The sequence below is a fragment of the Varroa jacobsoni genome, unplaced genomic scaffold (assembly GCF_002532875.2).
Source record: "Varroa jacobsoni isolate VJ856 unplaced genomic scaffold, vjacob_1.0 scaffold_516, whole genome shotgun sequence".
NCBI classification, from domain to species: Eukaryota; Metazoa; Arthropoda; class Arachnida; order Mesostigmata; family Varroidae; genus Varroa; species Varroa jacobsoni.
Window position 1 is genome coordinate 286,679 of NW_019213418.1, and position 27,780 is coordinate 314,458.

Below are 27,780 nucleotides of genomic sequence, written 5' to 3' on the forward strand. Positions count from 1 at the left end.
AGTTCCTCAGTCTAGCCGTGTGTATGACGCCATTCTAATCTCCACATTGACATTAGCAGAAGGTTAAAACGAAAAACGTCCAGATAGTCAGCAAAGAGATCAGACGAAGCAGACAAAGGACTCCTTTTCAAGATCATCATTATGGTGGTGATCGCTACCAGATCTGGTGTTTCGCAGACGGACGGATCAATGGGGTCCTTTATTCGCCCATCATCGGAGACGACATTATCTTGTCTCGTATCAAGATAAAATAACAAATTGCTCATTACCTACGAAGGCTTACAGTGAGAAAACTATTCAGCTACATTATTGCAAGTATATTTGCGCTATCTTGTCTTACTGTAGCTCGATAGGATTTTAACAAGGCTGTTTCAGGGTAGGATATACATGTTCGGTGTCGTTGTTGATGATGTACGTAGACATAACAACAGAGAACATGATAGTAGTTCAACTTAGAATACAAGGTATAGGCTAAATGGAGTAAATATACTCAGATTTTGTATTTTGTTGCATCGTGGTCATTTTCCTAGGATGATGCTAGTCTTACACATAACAATAGCCGATATCAAGCACCAATCCCGAGAAAAAATAAGACCTTCTCAAATCGAGCTGAAGTCCTTATACCCTCTGGCGTATACACCCAAAAGCATCATGCTTTCGTTGTAGTCCAATTGTCCTCGCAACTCGTCTGTGATGTTGTTTGCCCATTTCGCAAGACCGTACAAAGGTCCCCAAGACCAACAAATCATCGAAATAGTCATTTGGTCCGCATCAATGGGCTTATCCCAGCCTCACGAAGCTTATAAAGAAAACGATTGTACTCCGCGCTCCCTATCCTATACTAAACCACATATTTCAGCATATTCCGACATATTCGGTTATAGTATTTTGGTGGAAGAGGCAGTAATTCTCTTAGAGTGATTATTGTTCTTTCCATTTTCCTCTTTTTATCGACATACGTCTACGAAAACCAAAATAGATAGAGATTATTTAATGACTAAAGAAAAGTAGCTTTTCCCTGAGATATACGATAACGGCGTGTTGTACCTAAATAGCTCGGTCACGTTGCACTAATAAATGCAATTTATTAAAAGCCCATTATGTTAATAATGTGCGTGCGCGATAAGCTTCTGCTCCACGAAACTTCCACTTCAAAGGCATTCTCTTACCCTTACAACGTTACGTTACGCAGACACGCGCATATGGAACGAACCGAAAAGGATCATAATAGAGTGTCAAGCAGTCTATTCCGTTTTGACAAATACGTGGGCTAAGTAAAAGTATTTATATTATTTGGTAGTAATAGTCATAATAACAGTAATAATAATAGAGGAAATAAACGATTTTCGTATTTTTGATGCTTGAATCTATTCCGATATAAACAAAACTTAATATATGAAAACGTATTTTTGACGACATAGGAAAAAAACTAAGTAATATATTCCGACAAAATTTCTGAAGTAAATTCAATCTTTAATTAGCTAAAACTACAATACAGTGATCATTAGGAATTCGAATAGCAACCAGGAACCTCATGTGTCCAATTTTGACCTAGCTCTAACCTAAAGAATACTTGCCTTTCTATACCTCAAAGGCTTACCACTGTTTTTTTAGGCGTTCTGCGAAGGAACTCCACAAAAGGACCAAATTGCAGCAATAGAAAAACAGGGAAGAGGCCTCGACACATGACAGCTGGTAGGAAATCAAAAAGAATGACGGTGGATTTTTCTCGTTCTTAACACAAAGCGGCAAACGTGTTCGAATGCCGTTTACTTCACGGATACTTCATCAGAACCAATATGAAAGCGATGCCAAAAAAACAAGGAAAAGCGCAAACGTTTTAAGGATTCGAGATTGAAAGGCTTTATATATCACATGTTCAATGGCGGCATTTTCCCTTGCAAATATTTTTCAATATTGGCTTAATTAGCTTTTCGAATTAAACTTCGGAATAGCCCTGATAATGTCAAAATAGATTTATTAAACTGTGGCAACAACGATTATTTTTTCTACCTAGCTGAACATATTGTTACATATATTAGATATATACCCATACGTTGTTGAAAATTAATAAGTCTTCAATTGACTCTTCGACACCCCCTAAGAGATTCAATCGATAAACAAATGATAGAAAAATGTAGAAAAACATTTTTCCTAACGTCTTTCACGATTCCCAGCTTTCGAGCCGTACGGCGCGCTTTCTGCCTCGTTGTTAAGCGGCCTCTATGTACTGTCCTTCGACTTTGCCCTGAACTTACCTCACTACAGAGTGTGAGGCTTGCGTAAGATAATGCGAGCCAGACAACTAAACGACGACGCTGCGTAGTCAGGATAAAGTATCGTTCCAGGTCGATGTTAGGAATTTTGCAGCAGGTTATCTTCTAGGTCGTAACCTTTCTGCCCTATAGCTTTTAGCTGAAAAAAGCCAGGTAATTTGGATATTCGATGTACTCTTAAGCTTTGAGTTACATCAAGCGCTCAACACTATCGTCACATGAACTCATCCATTCCCTACACACGTCCGCCTGTGCCTACTCGACTGTGGTGAGCGATCAGGCTGGTCATGGACAACTGCAGAACGGTCAGTGCCCACTTTGCTGGGCCAAATAATTGTGTTTACGGAGACTGAGCGACGGCTGTTGAGATGAAGTATTTAAAATGTTTTGAGTCATATATATCGCTTTTAAGCAAAGTGTACCAGGGACGTAATCTGACGAGATCGCCATTGTTAAGCGTCAGCCTTTTCTAATCTCCGAGACTATGTCAATAACGTCATTACCTAGGGGTAAAGACAAAAACAACAGATGATTATTGGAAGTAATCTTGCAAATTGGCGTTCATTAAACGTATATAATTCACCACGAATGAACGATACGGACTTAAGTCCGTTCTCAACAACAACGTTTAACGCCGAAATATGGAGTAGTCGGGAAGTCAGGTCAGCATGTTACCGTAATAACGCAGTGGTAAGATGTTGGCTATAAAACTTTGGTTCGAGGCCGGACATAGAATTAATTTTGTGTTGGTAGGAGACAATCGTCTGAAGTAATTTTCAGAGGCAGTATTCGAAGTAATGCTTGAAACATTTACAGTCTTTATTAGTGCGTCACATCCTTCTTAGAGCGCGCTGTCCGTCCTGGTATTCACGTGCCAAGCCAAAACACAACCCATTCATTCACCAAAGTATCGTTACCGACAATACTGCAACCGTCCTGCTATCTGCATCTACAAACGAATCTAATAAAAAAGCAGAAAAGTACCACAATGAGGAAGATGACGCAACTTATTTTACGTCTGTCCTGCCCGGCCTAAATAGGTTTACGCAAAAGTTACTTGCAATGAAATGACACTCAACACACATTGTCGTCAGTGATCTTGAGGCTGAAATAATTAGCAAAAGTCTTATCGACGCACCAAGCTGCTGGGTCTGTGCATAACTCACCCCAGAACATAGAAAACATTCGAGCAAATTTTGCAACGGAATAGATGTAAGACCCTTTGCAGCTACATCGCTCACATTATCGAATCATGGTGTTGTTATCACGAGAACGATCATGGCAGTCGAAGGACCATTGGTAACACAGAATCAGTTGGGTAGCCTAGTGATAAGCTAAACCAATCAGTCAATCTCATAAGCACTCCACATCGATACAGCCACTCGTCTATGAACTGTCGTCAATAGAAACCTTTTAAAATTGCTCCAAACCCAATTCATTTCTGCGTACATCCAATGTTTTGCCCCAAGCAATCTACCTGACACCAACATACAAATAACTATATATAGTATGATTTTATCGGCAAAAACGTTTTGTAGTAAAGTGCTGTATGATCAGCAGCTATGTTATGTCCTTGTCACCTAGGCCATCGCTTCAAATGCATCGGTACTCTTACGTATTCCTTTGCTTATACATGTCGTAAAAAGCGTTTTTCTCGTGCTTCCGGCCTTCCCTATTCGATATTCGTGTTTTTTAACTCACCGTTGCAGTTTCGATAACCGTTGCCATTGTTACCGGTTCTTCAGATATCCCGGTCCCTTCATCCCCATCCACATTCTTAAGCGCATCATGGAAGAGAGCAAGAAAGGAAATTTCTTTAGTGAGTTGCTTTTCTTTTCGGCTGTTCGTATCGGTGACCTCACATTTGTCATGACCTAAGAAAGCTGGCCAAGCCATTCTATTTGTTTTTCGCTTCATCACATCGTCTCGACTAGCCGCCCCCCACGACACCCCATATCTTCATTTCCTGTTCTCGCCCCATTTCGTTGACAGTAATCGCGGACTGGATCCGATCAAAGCCAGATCGAAGAAATTTCTCGTCGAAGCAGTCATTGCAAGTTGTGTTCCTGTATATGCAGGAACACATCGTTATTCTCAGTGAACCGGGACACTTCTTGCTCTAAGAATTGCGTGTATATTCAAAAGACGATAGTACAGTTGGTATCTTTGACACCGATTGGAGATTACTTCTTTACGGTTCAAAAAGCTGTCGATCCTTCGCAGTGCTTAAAGAACTCAATAATGCGATTCAATTAGAATAACGGTTGAATAGTGGGTAGTAATGATTCACAATAGCACTACACTATAAACCGTCTTTTTCGTAGCTCACTTCAGGGTTTAGTACACATGGTTAGGATGCTTGAGCGAAAAGAAACTGTATTACCTAACAGCATTTCCACCTCAGTCTTGAACTTAGGCCACGACCCATTTGTCAAAATTCCGGGATATCATCTATACAAGACTGCTTCCAATTGAACTTATTTCACTTGTATAGCCAAGTTGAAACTCAAGTTCCGTATCTTAGAGCACTGCGAGAATTAATCTGTTGGAGTCCCAGAAAGCTATTTTGGCCTATGGGACAAAAATGTCGCAGAGGTGCGCGCTACAAGACCGAATGATTAGATACGAAGTGCATTTACATCCATGTAACTGTGTGTACCGGCAAATTTCAGATAGTCAGTGAGGCTTACCATGCATGCAAACACATGGTCTCATATGACTTTAATCAGGGGTATGCACGCTTGTGTAACGTGCACTGGCTGCACACTGTGCAGTGTATACCACAAGAGCCGTTAGATTTTTACCAGTAATGTCGTCAGCAAAGGTTGTAAAAGATCCCGATAAATACATCGTGTTTCACCTTTCTGTGCCGACTGATTGCCAGTGTCGAACCGCCGACTGCATTTGCATAGTATAGTAGCTGCAAAAAAAGTGTGGTAAAATAGATGGGAACGAAGTTAGCTTGTGTATCTACCACTGTCCTCGCTGACTGAAGCTTTCTTTTGGCAGTTGAACACCCCTTTCTAAGTGCTTGCTCTACTTCATGCCACATGGGCGCGTATTATAAGTATAGTTTTCGTCAAGGCCGGCCTACCTTTGTGTATGTACATCAGATCTACCTGTACATACCGAGAACTCAGTCTCCCTCGTCCAGTTGTTCAGCCTAACTTGCTTTGCAATTATTCGTTTGCTTGTCTTTATTTTCTCACCAAACATTCACTAGAGGGATTTAAAACGAGTAACCATTGCGAAATTAAGTGAGATTCGAATTACTGCCACTACTGGTGCTTATTACTCGTGTTGCCGCTGTAGAGAAAATATCAAGAGCAGTGCATCAGCGCCTCAATGCGTCAGATACACGTTCAGTTTCCAATGCGATGTTATCTTTTTTTAAAATATGACCGCTGTATAAATTTATCTCGCGTTTATCTTGGCTTCTGATGCTGCCTGTCGCATTGCCACCGTCGCCATCGCGCCCGCGATATGGTCAACAGAACTCAAGCTAACTCCGAGGCACTTACTCTTGCTGGTACACGCTATGGACGGTTCTTTCGTTCGTTCAGTTCTGCCATAGCGGCACCACTGACTGCTCGCCTGTTCATTGTGGTCACACAGTGCTGAATTCGTGAAGAGATTGATAAGATCTTCTTTCTTTTAGGCAGACGACCTCTACCGAAGCGCCGCCGTAGCACGGGCCGTCGCCGACATCGAACCGAATTTTTTAGACCACTCCATAGCTGTCAGAGGCAGTGGCCGCAGTATCATCTACATCGAAGGCGGTAGTGGCAACGTGAATCGGCGCCCCTGCAAACACAGTCAAAGGGTCAAATGGGCCAAACCCCAGTGTTCAGCCATTATATTGGCCGTGCTGCTGCTGATCATCATCTCGCTGAACGTTTACCTAGATTTTTTTCTTTCCCGTTGACGTTCTTCCCCCGGCCCGCCTAGCGCTGCTACTGCACTCGAGTAATGGTGAAGCTATGGCCAACTAAAAAATCGGTGACTGGGTAGAGACGGCATGTAATTCAATATAAATGTTCACAGTATAATTAATTGTTCATATCTAAAACGATATTTTATTGAACGAGCGAGCAGCCATTCGTTTCTGTTCTGTACTGGTCATTCCGTTTACGATGATCTTCCTCCGCTCGTAGAACGGACAGAGGGTGAGCAGAAAGGCCAACCTGATGCTAATCATGCCAAGAAGAAGGGATGGTCATTATTTAGCGAGCGCGAGCTGCTCCCGAACAGCAATTGTGGTCGATTAATTATTGTCATTACGCAGTTAGTAGTATTAATAATTGTTATAATATGTTTATTAATTGAACAAGCGTAACTGCAAGATGGCGGAAGCGGGTCATTTTGATTTTTAATTAAGCTCTATATACTACCGCATGGACATTGAGGTAAATAGTAATGCGCAGTGGCTAAGGACGACGATGGCGTTACTTTGAGGTCGTTAGTATGCTGACTTCAGGAGCCTGCTAGACCATTTCCCCGTTTGTCCATAAGTCGAGGTCGTGCAGAGTATGCAGCAGCCACTATAGGCGACACGAGATAAGTACTTTTCGAAAGTGTGATACGCGGAACGGTTTATCTTCAGTCCAGTTACAGTGTCCCCACGATCTCTAATAGCAGCTGATTAATATTTCGGATCAACAAAATAAGATACTGGAAGATACATTGGTAATTTCCGCATCGGAGTGAATTTCCAACAGGCGAGTAGTGGCGGGGATCTATTAAGGGGGAAAACGGATCGGCCACAGTAGCTAGATATTAGAAATGAAACGGGCGCTCAGAACTATTGGCGTTGTGTCTCCATTAAATAAGTCGCAGCGCGGCGGGTTTCATCTGAATTCAGCGTTGATACTCGACGAAGCGTGATGGCAGCACTCTTTGGCAGGACTCTGTGCACGATTCATTATGTTTTAAATTAAAATATTTCTCAGAAATCATCGCAAAAGGCAAATGTAGCCGCTATTGAGTTAATGTATCGCTTGCTAGCGTTGCAAGCCACAAAAGAAAATAATATTTTATTGGAATGTAAATACAAATAGACAAAGAGGTCAAGAAGTGAGGTTATATATTACGTAATAATATCGTGCCGAAATTCTGCTCCGATATAGGTTCGTAAGAATTTATCTCGTCGGCTTTCAGAAGTTCACGTTTTTCGTTTAGTTGCAGAATCAATGTCACTATTGAGATCGTTCGGTTACATCTAGAGCTTCCCACTACACATGCGGTGAATGCACCCCAGAGCTACGACATGAATGAACGTTAGTAAGTCATTGATTTTACTAGACACGGATGTGTTTGGGTTTACGCTGGCTCAAGTGGCCCCATCGGCATTTTTGGGGATGCTCGTGGAACACCCAGTCAAAGCTCGATGATCAGCAATGTATGTCATCGTATGCTCACTTACGCAGCCAACTTCTATTGTTGGTATCGCTGCTACTGCTGTTGCGCTTCCAATAACTACATTTAGATTAATTTCATATTAATATATTCACTGCGACCCCTATTTATTCTTACAGTTCAGCCATTTTCCGCTTTTATTCTCTGGCGCTTTCAGTTCGCTCTGTACTATTGGACCTCTTGCCAACCAGGACCGGTACCAAATACAACTTCGTTTATCTCGTGTAAGCTAGATACATACCTATGCTTCAAGACAGGAAGCCGAAATATCAGCGAACGTTAATTTATTCAAAACTTACGATAAAGCTGATAGTATATAGGTGGTCCGCTTTGCGTTCCCTCTGTCAAATACCTAATCTATAGAAACGGATTGTGCCTCGTGGCGCCGTCTTCGACGATTACTACAAATAGACCTCATGACTACAAAACTTCTGCATGAATCTTTGGTTGTGTTTCGTGAATTCGACTGGGACTTGGCCCTTACAAATCGATGCTCAAGCGTGTCTCCTGATACAATCGAAACGACCGACCTTTGACAGCATAACGTCCTTGCCAAAGCGAGTCACCACTGACAGAGTCAGTGTCAACGTTTACTACATCATTTCTATATGAGCAGCAGAAGGGTTCAGGTAATCATATATTGCCTAGCAGAAATGCACTTGGTACAAACCAATCATGCAAAGAGTCTGCATTTGAAAATTTGAGAGCGAGCTGTTTTTTTGTCTAAATATTCCATTGTGGATTCAGCTATTCCGAGGAGCGTCGGAAAAACAGCGCTCCTGGTTATGTGACCAATGAGCTCAATGGTCGAGCAGCACCAACAATGTCTGGCTGCAAGGATAACACAGGAGTGCCTCGACAGGCAGAAGGAAAATATTCAAGATTATAGTTAGTCTGGATTTTGGGAGAGTAGACACTTTTCGCTAGTTGGCTGTTTTTTTTTTTTTTCTTTTATGAGCTCTATTGCTCTAGCCATGTGATCGAACGTTTATTTGACTGAACAATCGCCCCTTTAGAGAAAAGGCCCGTTCCAATCATTCGAAAAATAACGCATAGCAACGAGCGTTTAGACCTGCCAATTCGAATCCGAAAGTAATAATGTGTCAGCCAGAGGAAGCATCGACTTCCATTATTCCATGACAGCCAATCGACAACAGTTAGCCGACAATATTTACTACAATTCCTTTGGTTCTATTGTGTGCTATCAGTCAACGACGTTTGTATAATAGATGCTCCGCATCCCTAGGGCAGACGAATTCCTCCGCACCAATAAATGCTCCAAAACGTCTCGTCTGAGGGGGTTCGCGCGGTTGGAGAGCACAATGTCACCTATGAAGTACAAATGCTTCATATTTACCAGTGAAGTCTAGCTCTCGGCGATGACGCACGTGTCGTTGACTAATAACGGACTTCAATTGATTACGTCTGTCGGTTCCAATTTGGAACGGATGTCATCTACTGTAAACTATCAACTTTGCTGACATGTGTTAGGGCCGGAGAGAAACAATTTTACAAACGTAACTGAAAAAGTGTCTCGAAATGTATGCCTACGTATACAGCGACCGTTGCATAGACAGTCGGCGGGCTACGCTGAACTTGGTCTGAAGTTGAACTAACTGTACGGATTAATGTGCATAAGTTCGATGAAGATACTTGTTAAAAGGCAAATCGCGAGTGGAAGTCCAGCGATACAATATAGATATCGTTATACGTCGAGGCTAGCACATAGCTTGGGCCTCATATGTATATTTTGGGTTTTCTCAGCGCATATTACTAATTTGAACCGCGCGTCCACCGTGAAGAGGCTGTCTAGTAGGACCACTGCTACGCAATTCGGTTGGGAAACGAAGCTCTAACCACTTATTTGTAACTAAGATAACGATAATGCAAAATAGGTACCCTAAGATATGAATCTGCTAGTGCGCGGCTTCTTCTTCTTCTATTCGTATCCGAGGGAAATGTTACGTGGCGGTCTATTTAGAACTACGAAACTCTCGGTACTTAACCGGTATTAATTTTTGCTCTATCAGATTAGATCCGAAGCTAGAGAGGCTTTTTGATTCTCTTAGAATCGCTCGTATACTTGCCATCGGATGCAATGCTCGTATGGAACAGACGCCTTCGCTTTCCTGCCTGTCTTCGATCCTATGCTCTCCGACCAACTACTTGAGTCAAGACTCCCCAGCGTGTACGCTGTGCGTGAGGTGAGGGCCAACCGCAGTAACAAGCCAGCCCCTACAGGAGGGATGTACTAAATGCAGGCCAGCACTCCTGTCAAGCACGTGCAATCAATAACGTACGCTTCCAAAATCCGTAGCAGGATTCCTCTCGTATGCTAGAAGTGTTGGCAATACAAAGGAAATAATGCGCCGGGTATCGAAACTTTGAACTGTACAACATCAACTGCAGGGCGAAGTTAATTCGGCTTTGTAAAATACTCAAATATAGAATCGCATAATTATATACAGTGTCTTTATTGAAAGGCTCATTGAAAGCAAACGTACACTGCACGCCCCACTAAGGGTTGATCGAAAACATAGTGTGAATAAATGCCCTATGTTAAGTATGGATTATCCGGTATGAATGGGATTATATGCTACCGACAAAGCATACGCTATGTAACGACCATACTTTCATGGCTGTGTTTAGACACATAGTTACAGGTTATGCTATTGTGTCGTGTGGTAATTCTTTAGTTACACAAAACGTTTACCTCGATGGAAGGGCGAACAGGCCATTATTGCGCTTGCGATTTTGTTACTTCAATGTTCTATGGAAGCTCGCGGACGCTTCCAATCTAGGTATTGTTTAAGCTGTTGCAGCAATAAGTAGGACAACGACTAACAAACAACGGATTCACAAGTTACGTTTGCACATGTGAAAACCGCTCAGATCCGTTGCCATTATTACTGGATTTTTCGGCCGTGTTACGCGATGCTCCACATGAGAATCAGCGAGCAACCCAACTGAGCAGAGCTAAAGTTCGGTCTCCGTGCCGCTGCTTCGCTACCTACAGACCGCTATGGAGTCATCGTTGTCCGCTTGATCGAGTCCAAACAGCTCGTATTATTCGCTTTTTATTAGCGTTACCGTCGCTTCCGCTGACGAGACTGCAATGGCGGCAAGAGTTGTCGTTCCTGTAATCCGACGGAAGAGTGAAGCGCTTTGAAGCCGAGCTGCAGTTAGTCTATTTGTGCCTTACGACCTCCAGTCCACTAGGCCATGCCGATCGGCCAATTCGGCAAAAATTCTATTAGCGGTAGACACTAGTGTCAATAAAGAGACAAACAGAGCACAGAACGATACACTTGCTCCGCGCGTCATTGAGCGGGTGTGCCCAAGCCTCATTAGCGGCAGCCATAAGTGTCGGGGAGTGTTAAGTATTATTAATATTAGTATTGATGATATCAGTAAAAATCTAGAGTACGATGGACAATCGCAGTTGTTTACCGTGAACAGCTCAGGAACGTGCCATGCAACGATACCAGATCTACATATAGGGAAACAATATAAAAGCCATATATTAAAATTAACGGAAGACATGTATTGTACGGCGTCACTATCTGCTACAATGAACTAAAGTCGGTTGCTAATACGGAACGACGTGTGCCGACGTCTAACTTCCGTACGTTACGTTGTTGCAATTGGCATCATGCACCGAGCCGGACGGAACAAAGCTGAAACGAGATGATCTCTTTTTAGAGGAGTGGGGAGACTCGAAGGTTATGTTTTTGGCTGTTTATGGCTGGGTAACCGTGCATCGACACAAAGAAAGTATAACGTACTCTCTGAAAAACTGCATTCTATTTGTGCATTCTATTCATAATCATGCAGAAATCATATTGGCAAAAGTCGTCTCATCGTAGATGCGCATATATGTAATACCTTCGTATTTCGCGCACTACATGTCAGTGCCGACGGTGACGCGGTCCAGGTTCATACTCAATGCAAAACCTCACATACGGTGATCTCTGTCTTGGTTTGTTTATGTGTGTTTACATGAGGTTGTGTGTATGAAAATATTATAATTACATGACTAGTTTGAAGCATGTGGAACATGTATATGGTACATCGTCTATTTGTTGCTATATTCTGCATATTTGTTGCTAGTTCTGCAAGCGGTTTCATCAATCGCAGACGGACAGGTGCGGTCTTTGACACTCAGCCTAGGTAGGTAGGCAACTTTACATTTCACTTACCACCAGTAATGCGCGTTACGTCAACGTACTCACAAAATCGACTGAAAATTTACACATATTGCCATCTTCTATGCACTTTAGACCTATATGTCTCGAAGGTATGCTAGTTCTGCCCGCTTTTTCCACACCTATGATCTTTGCTGATGCGGAATTTCTCTTGCTGCAATAGCCTCGGTCGTCCACTCGGCACAGCCAGGCCTTGCTTCACGAATGAAATGCAGGGTAAAATACGCGTGAATTATTTTTTTTTGCCTACCATACCAGACGTTCAGCACGTAGCACTCTCATCGCGACATCAGTAATAGCAAGTTAAATCGATCAGCTGAAAATAAAGTAAATCAGAGAATTTGAATGGATGAGCTGCTTTATCAGACGGTCAGTATTGATCGTTATAACGTCTATCATATGTATTCGTCCGACTTTTCTGCCCAGAAAGGTTTCGTCTATTGTACTGCATATTAAAAAGGTCTGGATATCAGAGCATCTGATTTACTACATAAGACTTATATTAAAGAGTACTGAGCGCCATTTGATTAGAATAAATACCATGTCAGCTATAAACCCCAAAAACAAATTTCAAACAAAATTCTTATGTAAGAACTACATATTTCTACATGTGAAACTCTATTTGCGCCATAGTAATAATATTTTATGTATTACACATCTCCAATAACTTTGCTCGATGAGAAGTATACTGTTCCCAATTTCGCATCCGAAGGCTTTAATGCGATTCTAGGAAAGGCTGCAGATGCGGGTAAAAATCCCATTTCATCATCAGTTTGTAGGGTAACCGTTTAGCTTCATCGGTCATCCGATTTCAGCCCTCATTCAGTTTTAGACCTCAACTTCAGATCATTGTGGAACCGAACGCGTGTAAACATAAGCTTATTTCGGTTATTTTTTTTCTCCTGTCTCTTTGCTGTCAGTAATCATTCGGCATTAGTTATCTGTTCCTGTCGTTGACTAACTTTCTAGACCCCCTATCAACTGTCTAGTGGGGGCGTCTGATCTGATCGCTGGGTGCTGCCAAATTCATGTTATGTTAAGTTCGCTCAATTGAATGCTGTTATTATTCCCAGTACTACTAGTTTTTGTATCGTATCGACCAACATAGTGTGTACTCGACGAACTACAATTAACCCATGCTCTATGCATGACAGTTTCCAGCTGGTCATTTTTCTTTTGTAGACGCATGAATGGTCGAAAGTCAGACGCTGACGTTGTTCAAAAAAACTAATGAAGCGCAGTGACAGCGTGATCAGGTGCATATCAGATGAACAGACTTCTTCGATAGATAGAGCATAATTCACATACGAACCAATCCCTCTTCCTGGCACATTTGGCAGTAGGGGGGACGTGCCTATCGTACTGCGGCCGCTCTACGGTGATAGCTGCAGGGTCGCTGAATCCTAGACAAATGCGACATGCGAAAAGACAGGGGCGTAATGATATTCGAAGGACCAAGCAGAACGTTCTGAGTGTCGACGTAACTTTCTCCTGGGCCGCCCATCCGCCCCAGCAATTAACTAATAAGGCCCTTCACGGCTTTATCAAGAGGCGCCGACGGCCATGCGTTGTTCTCTTTCCTAGTTACACTATTATTACGAGCGCTGTCACTTTCTCCTGACCATCTATCACGCTTCTTATAACTCCCTTAAGCTTCTCATATTGCTACAGTTAATCGTTCGCTGAGTTTTGTAGTGCCTCATTTTTAAATTCGTCCTAGATTGTAGGCCACGAACTTCTTGTATTCGGTCAAGTGGAAAAGGAGGAACGCAGCTCAGGGAAGAGCCATAAGAAACGAATACGGAGTTAGTGCTGTAATGTGTGAACTGTCACCGAAAGTGACGTTTGCTGCCGTTGTTGCCTACGTACTCTACTCGAACTTGCGGATTAGCTGGCCTCGCGCCAACCCCACAAGGCAAAAAGCCTTTAGTAAACTGGCCTATGCTTCATCTCGATACGTTCAGGCCAAGACAGCAGCCAGGTTAACAAGGTAGCGGGTAAGTAAGCATTACAGTGAATGTGGAAAAGTACAGAAGAACGAAATAGAAAATAGGAGTCGTAACGTTGTGCTGGTTTGCTTTGCTGGCTGTCTTCCATCTTCGAAAAGGTCAGAGGGCAAGACAGAGGCACTCCTGCTACCGTTTAGAGGTAAATCAACCTGTGTCTTGATTTTCTTTACTGTTCGCTGTATTTGATTAGTCTAATGAAAAAAGCCTGGGACATCTTAGGGATGATTGGTCTACAGCCTAAGGAATTAGTTCGTATACGTCATTCAGCACTTAGCTATCGACTGGGCGGCCGGGCAGCCGGTAACTGAAACGTTAGAGACCTACGTACATTACTCCCCTTTTCGCCTCTTGCAGCCCCTTCAGTAAAATCATAGTATAACTGTCGAAATCTCCTGCTCGAAGGTTTCCACAATTTTAACTCGATAAAGGTTTCCTATTTTTCCCACTATCCAGCAGTTAAACCCCATCCCCTAGTGGTCAATTCTTGGTTTGCTGTGCGATAGCATTGCCTCGTTCGTTATCAAGCTCTAATTATAGCCACGTTTGCCTAATTTCGAGTCATTGTACGCTCCCTGCGGCCGCGTCTTGTAGGAACTCCTTAGCGAAGAATTATCGATACACTGGCCGGCTAGTGCGACGCTCTCGTTGCGGCGTGGTTGCCATTTTCGACAGAGAATGTGTCTTGCGGTTTAACCTCGTATTGTAGCACACAAGCTCGATTGATCTCTTCATATTTCCCCCGCAAAAACGTCTCTCTAAACTCAAATTAGATACTGCTACGGTTTAGTCGTTGGCTGGTTGCTGTGTTAAACTGGGCACATATTCGAAGTTAAGACGCAGTGGGCAGTTCGACCTGGCGGACGATGGTTCAGTCGAGTCAACGAACAGCTTTAGCCTGCGTCCGCAGCAACAGAAGCAGTAGCTTACGTAAACTCTTCGAGTCCCGCGGCCCATGGCACAGTCGGCGTCTCAACGGATAAGTGAAAAAACAGCTCCTATGGCCTGTGGATGTCGATGAAGGCCGAAGATCGATCAGAGAACGGTCGCGCCGGGCCGGACGCTTGAAGGATGAATCCCGAAGCGTGAGGCCTAAGAGATCGACGACGCCGCCGACGCCGACAAAGATAAAATACGAGGCGAAAGTAAGCATACGGACCTACTGACAATATCGAACAAATAGCAAGCTGAGCCCGAATCAGATTCGCCATTAGAAGAAACCTACAACGCAGTAACAACTACGTTGCTGAGCAACAGTGGTATTGTTAGCCATGGCGACATGTAGACCACTAGTCAATGAGCCAACCTCTACTAAATTACCCAAAAGCTATCCAAATAATGAGCCTTTTCGTACATTACATTATTTTCTAGACACAAACGCAATGCCGATGTTCAGGACCAACAAGGTCAGATGGCAGAGTTCTACGAAGATGGAGCATCAACACTGCTGTCGTAAACACGACCCACTGTGCTTCATTCATCACAGTGCGAAGCTTTTGCAATCAACAAATACATCAATGAGAACAAACAATAATAACAGATCATGTTATGTTCGTCATTTCGTAGAGAAGCTTTAATGCATGGACCTTGCTTGCATAGTGTTCCGTTTAGTTATGTATAGGTTGAGTGAGGCGCAAGCAGACATAACATGACAGCAGTATGATTCCAGTGGATACACATTTAAGTAAAGCGTGACTCACACATGTTATCATCATTTCACATTGGGGCTCTAATCAGCTTGCTCGCTTGTACCAGCGCGCAGCAAACAAACGTATCACATATATACAATATTATAGTGGATGAAATCTGCAATCGCGATAACAACTTATACCCATTTAGCGATGTACATATCGTCTGACCGTATAATAACTAGCAGAGCAATATCTTCACTATGCCTTTACCTCGAATAATAATGCTCGTTTTCTTACGACGGCTATTATCGTCTGGTTATCTACCGCAACGGAAGGAAGTTGTATCGCTGCGTTTGCAGTACCAGTAAACTGTGGCGTGAAGTCAAGCGGCAACCGCTCCCACAACCATTTGCCTTTCACATAGATGGTTTATTTCAGCCGCACTGATTTCCAATAGAATCAGACTTTACGCTTATACGCAGACAGACAAAGATAGGTATTTTTCCCGATTTCTGACATTGTCGCTTACTACGTTCGTGTGCGTTCGTGCCGGCTAGGTCTGCGCTGTGCCTTGTACCAATGCACGCTGTCCGTGGCTGATGCTGGTTGGTGTCAGACAGTCGTAGACTGTATCAGCAGCCATTGTGCGGCCAAACCTTCGTCCTGTCTCCGAGTGCCACTGTTACTGCCGTCAAATGCGCCTTGAAACAGGACTAGGCTTTTGATTATATCGCCTGTGTGTTGATATCTTGAATGAAATTTTTCAGGCGTCACAAAACCGGTGGAACATAGCGAAATTTTCATCGATCTTAGTAGGGTTCTCGTTGCATACGAACGTTTCATTCAAGCATCTGCAGCAGCTTATAGCAGAAATACCAAGCGCCTTTTTTTAGTCTTAGAGGTGAGCAGGAGAGAATAAAAAAGCAGGCGAACCATAGCAGCAAGACTGAGAACGATGTAAAGGACAAGGAATGGCTTGAAGAACAAAGTCAACTGATAACAAAAAAGCATTTTAGGTTTTTGCCCATGCGGTATCTCGACGACCATACAACGTCTATGCGTACCTGGGTCTGCTATGTATCGTTAGTGACTGTTTGTCGAAAGCCCTAAACTTATACAAAACTGTCCACGAATGTTCTAAATCGTTGCCACTGCCATATTGCACTCGACTTCAAGGTCGTGCTCGACATATGTACGAAGAGCACCGGACGTAAAGCCGGGGACTGCTACTCAGGAAAGTAGGTGTAAAACCGATTTGTGCTGCTGATGCCGCCGTCATCGCTGCTGCAGCCCAACTGAGACTTTACGCTTGTTTCATCCACCGTTCACTTGTCGGCCACTGTTTGTTTGTCAGTGCCATTTCCAGCCTCTCAAAGCCAGGACACGCTCTGAGCTGCCTGTCAAAGTGGAGCTGCGGCAATGCAGCAGTATCAACGATAGGAAAAGGGCAGACGTAACGCCCTGTTATGTCGACCCTCTATTTATTGAGACTAGTAGTTTTTCCGAATTGACGATCGTACGTTGAAACGAACTCAATGATGAGAAAAGAAGCCAAAGCAAAGCAACCGTGCATCCGTGTGTCGTCGTTCATATTAATACAACTATGTAGCACACACATCTAGTATCGCTGACGTCGTTTCGATCAAATGGAATGACAACAGAAGACCGGGATCTGTTTGTGCTGTTACTGGTACATCTACGGCTGTTGTTCACAGTACTCTTGCCTGGTCCACTTCACTTGTCATGCGGCAAAACAAGCCTTTTGCGTATTTGCCAACACAAATGTCGACAGCCTCGCCGATGGAATCCGTCTCAAAACATGTCTTTAGGTTTGGTAGGAACCGCCACCGCAACGCCAGCAACAACAACGCCAATAGCAGTAACACATTTCACTTTTCGCCAGCTGACAGCGGTAGCGATTGCAGTACTGTTTTGCATTGCTGCCTTCTATTCGTTCGTTCTCGCCTATCGCCTCTGCTTGCTTCTTTTCTGTAGCTTTCTCTTCGTGTACGTGAGAGGGATACCATGGACTGTCCGCGAGTCCCTGAACGCGGGCGCTCTCTCTCCCGACATGGAGCTGCTTTCGGTAGACAGGAGTTTTCGGCCGAAGATCGAGCAGGTACATGAGCAATGCGAAAAGTCACAACGAGTACAAGGCAAAGAGAGAGAAGGCGCGACCCTCAGTGCCGCTAGCGGCACGGAAAGCGTTACAACATAGAGAAGTATCATTATATGTTGCTGCTCTCTTGAGAGGTGTTCAGGGTCACCGACTTGCTCCGTTTTCCTGTGGGAATTCGTGGCCTGCTTAGGACTGCCTACTTAGCCATCCTTCTTATGTCATCGTAAAGCGGGAGCAACACTCCAGCTAGTGGTGATAGTGGCAGTAAAAGCAACCAATGCCGATCGACGCTTCCAGCTATGCACCTCCACAACGGTTCTTTCAGGTAGTAGCGGCCACGGCAACGATTTCGCTTACTGCTGCGTCTGCTGCTGCTGTTATCCCCTGTTCAGGATGGCTGAGAGGCACAAAAAGCGTCCGTTTGCCTTGCTTCGCTTAAAGAAGCACGTTGTGCAACAGGATGCTTGTCTACCCTTCGACGCCTTGTCTGTCTTCCTCTTTGCCGACGGTGGCAAACACTGCTGTTACTGCAGTAGGCCCCATCCACAAGGGACATCCTCCAGAGAGTATCCGCCGTCTACCATTACTGCTCCTACCAAAAACCCTGTATGGGTAGACAATGGGGTTCGAAGGCCTTATACCATTCGACTACAAAAGAAGACGGCAGCGAGCGAAACGAGGAAACGAAAGAAGTGGAAGCATCGGAACGAAAACGGGAAGCGAAAGACTAACCGGCAGCAGCAACGGAGATGCAGGACCTGCTCCGAAGGTAAGCATATGGCCAAAGACTATTGGGAGACGTCCAGAAGAACGTGGGCCAATAGAGCGCAGTCGGTTATGTTCTGCACACGAATTTCCTTCCTTCGCTGTTCGTCGAGAGCTCCCCTTGTCAGTGCTCACATGCTGTCGTATTTCGCTGGAAATCCTTGATTATAGCGCGCTATGTGCACAGTACTTACGTACGAAATGTTTATCATTTGTACTGTTAGTTAATACACTGTCTTTGAAACGAAATTTTGTCAAGCACTTAGATCTGCAAAAACAATGTGTGTACTATATTTCTATTATTATTTATATTAGTACGATAGCATAAAGTGATCTAATCGTCGTAGGAAATATGATTTAAGAATGTTGAAAGCTTTTCATTAGTCTGTAGTAGAAAACTATACAAATGTATAGCCTAGCTAGATACCGGTGAATTTTTAGAACTCCATAAAAAAAGGGAACAACCAGGCGATGATAACATTGATCTTTCGGTGGTAGGTTGTTTGACAAAGGGTGTTTTTCTTTCTTGGAAGAGCTCCTGATCAAGCCTTCTATTTTACCTACTACAAACTGCCCAGAGGCAGTTGCAGGGCAATGTCGCTTCTAGGTCTACAGTGGCCAAAGCGTCTCTTATTTGTGTAGACTTTCTAAGCCTCAAAGGCATTTAAAATATAGGTCCGCAAAAAATGTTTAGATATAGTATTTACCATTTTTCCTCGTTTTCAGTAATTTTCCCCTTTTCCGAGGAACCGACTGACCACTACGCTGTCTATATGCCCGTATTCTGTGAATTCAGTACATATTTCTTGGTGCCTCTGCAGTCCACGGCGATGTATCTTTACGGAACATTGCTGTCGTCTGTGACCATATATCACCCTGAGCTGTCGCCAAGATAATCATGGAACGTAGCAAAGTGGCTGATGGTGATGGCGGCTGGCCACTTCGTGTGAGCTTCCTGGTCCGAGCAGGAACTAACACGACCTGCGCACGCTGTTATATTGTTGCCAAATCCGCGGGTGTCCGGAGCGGTTGACGATAACAACAATACAATGACTACCGCGATAATAATAGCCGGCGAGCAGATAGCGACAGGAGCTGGAACTACTAATTAGATATCGGCAGGACAATGTTATAGTAAAAAAAATCGATCGAAAGAAAACGAGACCAAAAAAAGGGCAGAGTCGACAAAGAGGTGAGCAACTTTTCGGTGACAGCCACCATTCTATTGTGCTTTTGACGATTCTTCCACGGCAACGGCGCATTTTTTTCAAATGTGTATTCAAGAGTCTGTGTATGTGTGCCAAGCCGGGCGACAACATAGACAATGAGGATCGAAGATGTACAAACAAAAATAACGGGCGGCTTCCTCGCCAATTTGACAACCCTTGACAAATTATATCTGCTACCCCTAATCTTCCCCTCTGCACTGCCCCCCAACACCGCACCACCAGAAGGATATGAGCTAACTCAAGTGAACATAATGAGGCAATGGAATATATGCATTTGTTTTGCTCGTCACTTCCAAGAATATAGGGAGGAAACCAGAAAAATGCTGACTCTCACTACTAATGCACACGTCGAGCATCATGGGTCTGCCATCACGCCCATTGTCGATGCGACAGGCCGACAGATCCTCTGCGGTCTGTCATTCGGTTTGGCGCCTCTACCCGGGAAAATTCGTGTCGCTTAAGTACCGCATGCGTCCTCTCGATATGGACACAGAGAACAATTCGACATCCGTATTCAGCTTCGTACAGCCCAACGAAAGGAGCGAAATGGTACGCTCGTCGAATGAAGCAGTGACAGGTCGTCTTTACGGAGTGCGCGAGAAGTATAGCTGCTGCCGTCGATCGCGCACCGCAATGATTTCCATTAACTGCGAAGCCTAATGCGTCACGGTAATCGCACGAAGCGACTTCAATTAATAGGTATAGAGGAGTTGCTATTACCGACGGTCACTAAGCATATAGGCAATGCCGGCAAGACATCTGTGCAGCAATGCGTTGTGATTAAGCCAATTAAAAATAATGATATAACACAATTATCAATACAACCAGCAATTTGATGGCGGTGAGTAGTGAATTTAAAAGGGAGCACATAGGTGAATGATATGCCAGAGCTAGATAAATAGTTCCTAGATGAACGTACTGTTGTAAATAAACAGGGATAGTCATTAAAATGTCTGCATTCAAAAGTAGTTTTTTTACATGTTTGAAAGCGTGACTATTATAGGATAAAAAGTTTGTTGCCTGTATAATGTAATTGGCACATTTGCATTTGTGGTACTTCATTGGATTTGTAATATTGTCCTCATTACACTATGTTATTAAATGTTGGAAATTTTTGTCTGGTCCTGCCGTTATACGTTGTTCGGAACGGAAGTATCTCTCGACAGTGGTGTAGCAGTTGCATATCTGAAGCCGGATGCGTACACTTGTGTTGCGACACAGCCATCTGAAGTAACGTTCGACCACAATGCCGGACGTAGAATTAAAATATTTGGTCAATAGCTTTAGATATTGGCAGTGAAGTTTACTTGCAGGCTATGATAGAATAGATAGTCAAATATTAGGTATAATTAAACCGCGCAGTATTTAAAACTTCCCTTTAATATCTTAGGTGATTTTCTACTTTGTCTTAAATTTTCAGAGTCGTACAGCGTTCGGGTGACGAAATTGTAGTCTCTAATGAAATTATTGAATGCTATTAATCCTGTGCCTATCTACCTTGTTTCTAAGAAGAGTTCCACTTAGGAGATTCTTGCCGTCATTGTTGGCCAGGATCAGCGCGTTCAAACGCTGCCCAATGTCGTGATATCAACACATCAAGCAGACGCAACAGCAGCGAAAACCGCGAAATCGAAGTATAAGTAGTTGTGTGTTGAAGTGACTGGCTGACGTTGCCGGCATTACGCGGCTAGGAACACTGCGTCGATACAGTCTCGTCTCATTCGCTTCGCGTCTCTTTTCTCATCTCAAACCACGATTTGCTACTTCTGCACGGTTGTTCTACAGTTTAACTCAGTAAAGTAGAAATGCTAGTTGTAGTAACTGTGGTAATAGTTATGGGGTGTGATACTCACGAAGTCATCAAGCGGCACCATCACACCGACACCTCACAGCACCCAACAGCGTCTTCATTATCATCAACAGTCTGGTCCTCGTCTTCGACGTCGTCATCGTCAAATGAATCCCTCTTCGCTTCCTCTCTTGAGGTTTCGCTCGCCTAGGCGAAATCGCTACGTTCATCAATGCGTGCCTGTATAAGGCCTCATAGACATACCGGCAAGCCCTGACACATACAGCTTTATTTTATTATTACTATTATTATTCTATTAACCGGCAACATCACCCCCTTCATCACCATCCAAGTAGTTCCACTGATGATTAATGGTATTATTATTGTACGTACTGTAAGCATTACATCCCGCAAGCTTCATATAGGCACAATACCCTGAGCGCAGGGTGAACAGGAGGGAGGATGAGATAATGCAAGCACTTCAGTTACTCACTACCTATGATAGAAAAATACAGGTCTGAATTCAAATTGATGCATGCATACGTGACACAGATAATAGCAACGCATATATATGAAATACATATACATACAGCCGCTGTGGTTAGCTCAAACTTACTACAGTTGTGAGTTCGTTGATGATATTTTTCTGACTAGATAATGATGACCCATTGATGATATTCAATTAAGTTGTAAAGACCAGGAAATTTAACGATGGAGTCACGGATATTCAAACGATTTGCGTTCTATTCGAGCGAAGTTTCAATTAGATGAAAGTCTGAGCCGGGGGCATTACTGCGTCTACGAAACACCAGTGGGCTAAGAACTTCTTCATTGTTAACATTCTGGTCGTCGGCCGCTCAAATAGGTCTGGCCGTTAGGTTGAGTCCGCCCGGCTAGATTTTAGCTTATACACCTTACCGACGGCACGAAATGCGTTCATTATGAGCTATTTCTGTACTAATTTTAGCTTAGGACTGCCAAAGATACATATGGTCCTTTAAATGTATAGCATCTTGAGGCGAAAACTGAAAATTGGCTGAAAACTGAAAAACATTTTTATATATCAATACTTACTAGAAAGCATAATAATTATAATCGTTATTACACAAATGCTAAGCGAGGAAAATTAAAAGAAAACGTTCTAATCGAACATTAAGACTAGAGAGAAACCCTCATCCAAAATTAAGGGCAAATTAAAAACAAGCAGCGTACACAGGCGTAAAAAATCAATTAGGCCGAACATATTCTTGCTTACTGTAAGGGCCTCATTCCTATAATTCCTAGAATAATCTCTAGCCTGGCTCAACATCGCCAACACGTTCAGGCATATGTTATATAGAACGCATAGAGTATTATAACCAATTTAAAAAATATATAGAAACAATAATCACCATTGTTAATTAGCATCTGCAGTACTAGTAGATTGTGCTATGTCTTGCTCTACCCTAATTTTTAGCCAGCCATCTTACCATAGCCTTGCATATGCATCATCTCCCATTATTTGGTGGATAAGTGATGATGTTAAGGCAGAAGCCATGGATCTTTGCTATCTTCAGGGCTGCATAGCTGCAAGCCTGCGCAGAGGTCCCGTTTTCCATTAATACCCAGCTTCTCTGTTCACACCTCTGTTACGATGAGCCACTGGATTTTCCGTAAAGTTGGGGAGAAGTGCCTGCGGCGGACGAATGGCCGAGGAACGAGGATGTTCAAGCGGACGTTTGAGCGAGCATCTGCCGAAAGGGCTGAAAAAAAAGGTTAAGTTGAACCAAGCAGCACGCGGAAGGAGACAGTTGAGCACGGCCTGAAAATATGGCAGCAGGAATATCATTAATTCGTCTATTTTCTGCACCTTTCGCCGATGTAAAAAACAAATCGACGCTAGCCCGGGTCTTTTATGTAATAATAAAAAGGGAAACAACGCAGCGATAGCGCTGTAAAAAAGAGGAAAATTGTGAAGCGCAACATAACCTCGTCCCGGTTCTTTGGCTACTATGTGGAAAGACGCACTCTGATCTGCCGAGCTTCGTGGGTATGGGAAAGCTTCACTCATGAGACTTGTGCCCGATTCGGAAAATTCTTTCCCCGAACAGGCAGGGTTTATCAGCAGGTCAAGTGCTTTGAAGCTGCTCTTCCTACTGTTGGCACTACACTAAAGAAGGCAAAAGGGTGAAAAAAGGTTATTTCTGCCAGGTTTTCACCGAGGCGTAGGAAGCCACCGGCCAAAGTTTCGTCGTCCCGTCACGTCGCTGAGACTCTCTGCTGCTTCTCCTTTCGAGTTGATGAAATGTAGCGACAGAGAGGCGAGAGGGACCGACGGAAGGTACGTGCTGCATAGCACTCAATCAAGCAAGCTGAAGCCTCCCACACCGTCGACGCATCCCGCGCCAAGCACCCAGTGACTAGCGCCTAAGTAAGGTAACCCTTTATTTTGCCCATATATAGCCGTGCGCCACCATCGGTCTACCTAGCTAGCTTGAGCGCAGTGGGGAGTACTAATACAACACTTGGAGGACCCTGTCGTACTCCTCCTCTCGGGCTTCGTTTGCTTGCGCGTCCCTTTGGGGAGCAAAGCTAAATCTTAAAACTGACTCCTCGCGACCACGACCGGCTCTATAGCACATTTTGATTTGCATAGCTGCTGTATCCTATCACCACTGCTACTATTATTAAGGCCTTTCGCAACGACAAGAAGACAACCCAGACAGAGTGATGCACCCATAATGTTACCGGTGACAGTTTTAAAGGTTAATTTCTCTGTTTATTAGCACTAGACACTCTGGCGTGGGACAACAATAACAACGGCAGCAACAAAGTTATCTCTGAATCGTGCAGCAACCGACGTAGTCAGAAAAACAAGAAAGAGAGACAACGATTGACAGCTGCAAAGATCTCGTCGAGTAAGCATCGAGATCGCTCGTTCGCGCCTGGGAGCAAACTAAGTGATCCTGCTGCTTCTATCGCCAAAAGCAGGTGCACTAATGCTGTCTAACCAGCTTCAGATTTGGAAATCAATAGAAAAAACCTGAAGAGATTCAGGCCCCTAACGGCCGCTTCTCGTCGTCTTCATTCGCACTTTTGCATGGTGATTTTTGGATTGGTGAAATTTTGGCAGTAGGTTCGAGGTCGACAAGCTGGCAGAAGAAACTTTGTCTCCATGAATCGATTTAGTACCACCAGGAGCATTAAGAGGAGTCCCACGACGACGTGTGCTGTTGGGTTTTGTCTAGTGATGTGAAATATAAAATTCTGCTCAACACACAATTCCACCTATTAAAAGAAAATGACACAAGAAATCCCGGTCTGAATTGTTGGGTCTCCGCTTCACGACACATCCGTATGATCGCCTGTGACCGTCGAGTGTACTCGTCGAGTGCCTGAGACAGTCGATGCGTCGTCCTGATTGTTGCTTATCTTGTTGTCAGTAGATGCATAGGATACGTAAGGTTAAAGGATTGCTATAAATTGATTATACGTCCTTAGAAGAATAGTTCGCCAAGAGACCTCGCATAAATCGAAAGCGGTTTCCTCTCTTCTTCAAGTTCATCACTGGGTATCCGGTAAGTTCGTGCAACTGCTTTAGCGAAAGTTGCTAGGGTCTTGAATTGAACACTTCCTACCTAATTTCAAACGCAAAAGCACTTCATGATTGCCAAATCGGGGATCCATTGTTAGTATGATACACAAAACTAGTTTGTAGGTAATTTAAGGCTGGGCCATAAAAAATGGGCAAAGCAAGAAGTAGCTTGGGTAGCTGTATCACGTGTATTGAATGCATATCTGCTAACTTATTGCTTCAAGTATGTCTTACTCGATATATAATACCCAAATAAACAAGTGGATGATGACGTTAGTGCAGAGGCATCTTCTAAAAATACGTTAACAGTATTAACTCAATCAGGGTGTCGTCAATCGATCTAATTATATCCGTCTTAAAATATTGTAGTCTTTTTTAATCTGCAGTATTTACGTATATATATCATAGCTAGAGATTCATTATACGTTGTTATGTTTTTAATAGTTTCGACCAGACGACCGTATTGTGATAAATTCCTCGACTACGTTCAAGCTCGGTACTATTCGTCAGGAGAAAGTTTATCCTAGAAAACGCATCTTTACGAAGAATCTATGTCTATAGAAAGCCCCTATATTTGGTTGTAAACATGACGATGGCCGTACGTTTACTTTAGGATGAAATGGTCTTCAGTGCGTTCCACCAGTGGGAGTTCGCTAAGCAGCATCGTTTAGAAGTGGGCTCACGTATCCAGTGGTCTACCTGTTATTTAACTTGTAGTGCGAGAGACCATCGTTGCATAGTGGCATCCGAGCTGACCGCGGCCTTTTCGGCATTTTGGTTTTTGCCGATCAAATCACGAGATATTGATCGGCGGACCCCGCAGGTGTTCTTTCATTTGTGCTCTGGTCGAGCACATCGCTAAGCGAGGTGTTTCACATAAATAACTAGCGTGAATCAAACAAGCAACGTAACGGACGGCCGTAAAGGGAGAACGACATAAAAGATGTCTCAATTGGTTAACTGTGTGTTGCTTCACTTAAGCAAGGAAAAAACTGTTCGGGGAGTACTTCGCATCTTTAACAGGCAACAGCTAAATGCAGAGCTATTTAAAAGCCTTCGCGCCTTTATCTACAATCTCCTAGCTATATGACGACGCTAGCTACCCTGCGACTTCCAGTAACAAGGCTTAAAGGACGATTAGTCCGAGGCTGTAGTACTTGTTTTTGTGTTCACAACTTTTATGTGGGTCCGGAGCAGTAGCCCTGCGTCGCAGGTTTGTTACCTGTTTCGCTCAGTTGATAGCTTGATTCCGGTTAAAGCTGCTCCTCTTCGCGCGTTAGTCTCCTTTAGCTATTCTAACAGATATTTGATAATTTATTCTTACTTTACTTGTGCTTACCAGATATAGCCACCGTGATGACCGATTTCAAAGTCTAACCTTATTGCTTACGATTTAATCGATTCTGAAGCCAACTCTGTACGGGTATGCAAAACACTTCTCGCTATACCTGAGCCCTATAAATGCCCATAAACGCGATATGCCTTTTAATAGGCGACTTATAGAAACAAACTTCAGCAAATAGCTATCTGCAGGGCGTAGCATTGAGAAAATTTTAAAAAAGTCTTGTCGTATAAAGTCGTTCGATCCGCCATAACACTGAACGAAATTATGGACTAGTCATTGGAGAAAAGCCTATCGAACATTTAACAATAAAACTTTAATTCATATGTATTCATTGCAGCTACGTTGTCTTGCCTATTCGTTGATATCGCTGTAACTAGCGCTTAATTGCCAATTATATATTGGCCTAGAGCCGGAAATATCAAAAATCTAAAGATTTTCGGCCTACATTAATCCCTTTTCGCGTTCCTCCCCAGTTTCATTCAAACATCTTCATATGTCAAAAAAAATGCTCCGTCTAGCTATTACGTCACGACTAGTTTAATGGCAAGTTATCATTGATTTCGTCTAGAGTATTCATCACATCCATGGACAACTGGTCCTTTACATAGCCAGCCAGCTTGCCCAGCAAAAATTTGTAACGCTGCTACTTGAACATCTGCGTACCAACTTCATTGCACCTGATTACGTCAAGTTCCATAGGGTATGGAATAGTTCAATAATTATCTATTTCCTTTACGTTCATCTTTCTTGCAAGCACGTTGCAGAGCCGCTGCTTTCGACCGGACGCCATCGATAAAAATTTTATCAAGGCTTTTACGACTTCCTGTGCTTACAACATGACCTACTTCCTTTTGATGTCCTAGTCTCTGTGAATAGTGGATCTGCTTATGTAACCTTGATGCTTAGGGAGTTATGTAGTATATTTCAATGGAAAGGCATACCTGACGCTGGCTGAGGCTGTCCTATCCCCTGCTAAAGTGAATAGACTTGTATTAAAGTTGCAATATGTTTTTTCATCAGAAGGGCAGCGTAGGTTCCTTCGCAGAATTAAAAAGAAAACTTACGTTTTGACGTGAGCACTACCCCGTAGCTAGACCATAAGGCGCAACGGCAGACGCTATTAAGTCCAGTTCGAATTAAATACGGGAACAGAGCCAGGCAGCTAAGATATCGACATTCTCGAGAGCAAATCCATCTATCGACTAACGCAGCTGCCCACACGATCGGTATACAATGAGAAGCCAATCGTAGTCAGTCGCGGAGGCCGTGTGGCAATATCAGTGGTGCCTCGGAAGCAGTAGTACTGTCACGAAAGGGGGCAGCAGTGGCGGTGGGGCCGCTCTCGAATGGGACACGGTAGACTGCGTTACTGTCCCGTTGGGAAGGAACAGCGGCCGCTGGATGGCCCTCTTCGATTACTTCTCGT

At 43.6% G+C, this 27,780-nt stretch overlaps 2 long non-coding RNA genes across 8 annotated transcripts; both read right to left on the bottom strand.

Moving 5' to 3' along the window:
* Positions 1-395: 395 nt before the first annotated feature.
* LOC111261064 (uncharacterized) lies at positions 396-27,679 on the bottom strand. Of its 7 annotated transcripts, none has more exons than XR_002680750.2 (6): positions 27,419-27,679; positions 22,905-23,236; positions 21,500-22,478; positions 3,978-4,052; positions 3,091-3,237; positions 396-2,779 (listed from the first exon to the last, which is right to left on the bottom strand). It is a non-coding gene; the product is annotated as an uncharacterized LOC111261064 (long non-coding RNA). The 7 variants fall into 7 exon arrangements; XR_002680749.2 differs by lacking the exon at positions 396-2,779 and having other exon boundaries at positions 2,815-3,237; positions 21,500-21,708; positions 22,052-22,478; XR_002680751.2 differs by lacking the exon at positions 396-2,779 and having other exon boundaries at positions 2,815-3,237; positions 22,905-23,177.
* Positions 20,591-21,325, bottom strand: LOC147753410 (uncharacterized). The gene is made up of 2 exons (XR_015311339.1): positions 21,144-21,325; positions 20,591-20,871 (listed from the first exon to the last, which is right to left on the bottom strand). It is a non-coding gene; the product is annotated as an uncharacterized LOC147753410 (long non-coding RNA).
* Positions 27,680-27,780: the final 101 nt, after the last annotated feature.